General features: G+C 57.3%; 3 non-coding genes across 3 annotated transcripts in view; all 3 read right to left on the bottom strand.

Annotated features, from left to right (window-relative positions):
* The window catches only part of LOC124579192, a 4,225-nt gene extending 3,865 nt beyond the window's left edge, over positions 1 to 360 (bottom strand). Inside the window, exon 1 of the ribosomal RNA XR_006972910.1 lies at positions 1 to 360. This exon is cut by the window's left edge and continues 3,865 nt beyond it. This is a non-coding gene — a ribosomal RNA (large subunit ribosomal RNA).
* A 188-nt stretch (positions 361 to 548) lies between these two features.
* On the bottom strand, positions 549 to 703 carry LOC124579163. Its single transcript, XR_006972884.1, has one exon. It is a non-coding gene; the product is annotated as a 5.8S ribosomal RNA (ribosomal RNA).
* A 351-nt stretch (positions 704 to 1,054) lies between these two features.
* On the bottom strand, positions 1,055 to 2,964 carry LOC124579179. The gene has a single exon (XR_006972899.1). It is a non-coding gene; the product is annotated as a small subunit ribosomal RNA (ribosomal RNA).
* Between the last annotated feature and the right edge of the window lie 1,672 nt (positions 2,965 to 4,636).

Below are 4,636 nucleotides of genomic sequence, written 5' to 3' on the forward strand. Positions count from 1 at the left end.
TTCGCTATCGGTCTCGTGGTCATATTTAGTCTCAGATGGAGTTTACCACCCACTTGGAGCTGCACTCTCAAGCAACCCGACTCGAAGGAGAGGTCCCGCCGACGCTCGCACCGGCCGCTACGGGCCTGGCACCCTCTACGGGCCGTGGCCTCATTCAAGTTGGACTTGGGCTCGGCGCGAGGCGTCGGGGTAGTGGACCCTCCCAAACACCACATGCCACGACAGGCGGCAGCCTGCGGGGTTCGGTGCTGGACTCTTCCCTGTTCGCTCGCCGCTACTGGGGGAATCCTTGTTAGTTTCTTTTCCTCCGCTTAGTAATATGCTTAAATTCAGCGGGTAGTCTCGCCTGCTCTGAGGTCGTTGTACGAGGTGTCGCACGCCACACCGCCAGCCGGCTGTGCACGCTACCGAGTAAGTACCGGTATGCGAACCGCCAGGCGACGGGCGCGCATCGCACGTTTCAGGAGGCGCGGCCGGCCCCACAGGCGGCCGCGACGCTCCCAGGTCTGCGAAGCGGGGCAAACGCCGCGCGCTTCAGTATACGTAGCCGACCCTCAGCCAGACGTGGCCCGGGAACGGAATCCATGGACCGCAATGTGCGTTCGAAACGTCGATGTTCATGTGTCCTGCAGTTCACATGTCGACGCGCAATTTGCTGCGTTCTTCATCGACCCACGAGCCGAGTGATCCACCGTCCTGGGTGATCTTTTCTTAGTTTCCACTGTCTCTTTCAAGACAGTTGCATAGGCGGGACGTAGGCGTGTGGCGGCCCCTGTTCAAGCGTTCTGTGTCCAACGGCCTCACGGCCGATGGGCGTCGTACGGCTCCACACCGGAGCGGACAGGCAGTCGGGCGAAAGTCATTCAAAACCGGCGCCAGGCGCCAGGTGCCGCAGGCCAGCCGCTCCAGCGCTTCAGCGCTCGTACCACACAACATTGGCGTTAGTTTTGAGAAGCACGCGTGGTTCCGCACGCGGCGCACGGCTACTGCGAGCCGTACAGGTAGCGTGTTGCGCGACACGACACGCACATCGAACGACATGCAGTCTAGTCGGTAATGATCCTCCCGCAGGTTCACCTACGGAAACCTTGTTACGACTTTTACTTCCTCTAAATGATCAAGTTTGGTCATCTTTCCGGTAGCATCGGCAACGACAGAGTCAATGCCGCGTACCAGTCCGAAGACCTCACTAAATCATTCAATCGGTAGTAGCGACGGGCGGTGTGTACAAAGGGCAGGGACGTAATCAACGCGAGCTTATGACTCGCGCTTACTGGGAATTCCTCGTTCATGGGGAACAATTGCAAGCCCCAATCCCTAGCACGAAGGAGGTTCAGCGGGTTACCCCGACCTTTCGGCCTAGGAAGACACGCTGATTCCTTCAGTGTAGCGCGCGTGCGGCCCAGAACATCTAAGGGCATCACAGACCTGTTATTGCTCAATCTCGTGCGGCTAGAAGCCGCCTGTCCCTCTAAGAAGAAAAGTAATCGCTGACAGCACGAAGGATGTCACGCGACTAGTTAGCAGGCTAGAGTCTCGTTCGTTATCGGAATTAACCAGACAAATCGCTCCACCAACTAAGAACGGCCATGCACCACCACCCACCGAATCAAGAAAGAGCTATCAATCTGTCAATCCTTCCGGTGTCCGGGCCTGGTGAGGTTTCCCGTGTTGAGTCAAATTAAGCCGCAGGCTCCACTCCTGGTGGTGCCCTTCCGTCAATTCCTTTAAGTTTCAGCTTTGCAACCATACTTCCCCCGGAACCCAAAAGCTTTGGTTTCCCGGAGGCTGCCCGCCGAGTCATCGGAGGAACTGCGGCGGATCGCTGGCTGGCATCGTTTATGGTTAGAACTAGGGCGGTATCTGATCGCCTTCGAACCTCTAACTTTCGTTCTTGATTAATGAAAACATACTTGGCAAATGCTTTCGCTTCTGTTCGTCTTGCGACGATCCAAGAATTTCACCTCTAACGTCGCAATACGAATGCCCCCGCCTGTCCCTATTAATCATTACCTCGGGTTCCGAAAACCAACAAAATAGAACCGAGGTCCTATTCCATTATTCCATGCACACAGTATTCAGGCGGGCTTGCCTGCTTTAAGCACTCTAATTTGTTCAAAGTAAACGTGCCGGCCCACCGAGACACTCACTCAAGAGCACCCTGGTAGGATTGCAACGGGGTCCGCCTCGGGACGCACGAGCACGCACGAGGCGCGTCGCACGCCTTCGGCTCGCCCCACCGGCAGGACGTCCCACGATACATGCCAGTTAAACACCGACGGGCGGTGAACCAACAGCGTGGGACACAAATCCAACTACGAGCTTTTTAACCGCAACAACTTTAATATACGCTATTGGAGCTGGAATTACCGCGGCTGCTGGCACCAGACTTGCCCTCCAATAGATACTCGTTAAAGGATTTAAAGTGTACTCATTCCGATTACGGGGCCTCGGATGAGTCCCGTATCGTTATTTTTCGTCACTACCTCCCCGTGCCGGGAGTGGGTAATTTGCGCGCCTGCTGCCTTCCTTGGATGTGGTAGCCGTTTCTCAGGCTCCCTCTCCGGAATCGAACCCTGATTCCCCGTTACCCGTTACAACCATGGTAGGCGCAGAACCTACCATCGACAGTTGATAAGGCAGACATTTGAAAGATGCGTCGCCGGTACGAGGACCGTGCGATCAGCCCAAAGTTATTCAGAGTCACCAAGGCAAACGGACCGGACGAGCCGACCGATTGGTTTTGATCTAATAAAAGCGTCCCTTCCATCTCTGGTCGGGACTCTGTTTGCATGTATTAGCTCTAGAATTACCACAGTTATCCAAGTAACGTGGGTACGATCTAAGGAACCATAACTGATTTAATGAGCCATTCGCGGTTTCACCTTAATGCGGCTTGTACTGAGACATGCATGGCTTAATCTTTGAGACAAGCATATGACTACTGGCAGGATCAACCAGGGAGCTGCGTCAACTAGAGCTGAGCAGCCGGCCGCCCGGGAGTGTGTCCCGGGGGCCCGCGCGAACACGCAAGCGTCCGCTCAATTATTCTGCAAACAGGAGGAGGCTGAGCTCCCCTGCACAATACACCTCGAAACCCTCTCAGGTCCCGGCGGCGCGCAGCGCCGTCCTAAGTACTTGGTCGGGTTCGAGAGAGGCGCAATCGCCCGGAGTTTGGCGAGTAGACGCTTTAGGTGCGACCACCCGTGCTCCCAACTGAGCTTGCCGCTGCCGACAGAGGCCCGGGAGCGTGCTGTCGTGGCACTGCCGGCGGGAGACAACACGCGCCACCTACGGTGACCGGCAGCTCCAACGCCAGCGCCACAGAAGGACAAAAGCCCCACTTGGGTGCCGAAGCGAACTCTCCCAGCACAGCGCACGCGCCAACACGTCCGCACAGCTGCGATACAAACCACCTGCGAGAACCGCAGAGGCGACCGAGCAGCAGACGGCGTCGCGGCGCCGAGCGCCGGGCGGCGGCGCATCCTCAGCGCACACAGTCCTCAATCGGACCAGCACACTGCAGATGTCCACCGCGCTTCGCACCGGGCCCGCGAGGACCTACTTTGGCCGCACGGCGCCGCGTGCAGGGTGCGCCGGCGCGCAGCTGCGCCGCCTGCCGCCTCCGTCGGCCGGCGCGCCTGCCACTGGCCGCCCCCACCAGCCGGCTGTAGCGCGTGCGCCCACGCACCGCGCGGCCAGCACGCCGGGAGGCCCCCCCTCACCGGCCGGGGACGGTCCCACCCAGCCACCACCGCGTATCGCTTCACACCCAGATGCCATTCACGTTCGTGGGCATGGTGGGTATCGCTGGAACAACCGGTTGGTAGCTCAACCGATCGTCGCCATCACTGATTCACCTCTAGCGAGAACAACCGCACCACAACGGTTTACCAGTTGTTCATTTGCATAACGTCACCAGCAAACGTAGGCGTCCATCGCCATTTGCAAATTCAACGATTGTTGCATGCCTGTGTCAGGTGTCACGACACACTATGTCTGCCCACATACACGCAACAACATGTGCACGCTTCGCGAACACGTGGAAGGTGGCCCCCGTACGTATGCGATGTCCATTGCGCGAACGACTGTCAACCGGCCTCTGTCGCATGTCGCAGATGTGGAACGCAGTGCACCATGCTATCACGGTGTGTGAGAAGAGACGACTACGTCTGACAACACGCGCCACTACATCAACAGACGGCTCATGCTGATCGCCATCCAGGGCATACCACACTGCAATCCAGCTCTTATAGGGAGACGACACGTAGCTGAGTGCACAACATTTGGACCGCATGGTTCGCCGTTGTTGGCGCAGTCGTTGTACGGTCACATGTACCACGATGTATCATTCAGTACATGAGGACCAATGTGCAGTACAGTGTGTGATTTGGACGTACAACATCAGCGGACAGTTGACACAGGCCGTACCACAGCGTAGGCTAAGTGCTTCGCACATGCGAATGCCAATGAACAACTGCAAATGCCAATGAACAACTGCAAAGGGCATTGAGCATGTACGTCCTGCTGCCATCCACATTACAGTGTATAGCTGCAAGGTGTTTAACATGAAGCGATACACTGGGGACCGGGCAGTGCGAGTAGCAAACTATATTGCGGGGGTTGCAGTTAGGCA

The sequence above is a fragment of the Schistocerca americana genome, unplaced genomic scaffold (genome assembly GCF_021461395.2).
Source record: "Schistocerca americana isolate TAMUIC-IGC-003095 unplaced genomic scaffold, iqSchAmer2.1 HiC_scaffold_297, whole genome shotgun sequence".
Taxonomy (NCBI): Eukaryota; Metazoa; Arthropoda; class Insecta; order Orthoptera; family Acrididae; genus Schistocerca; species Schistocerca americana.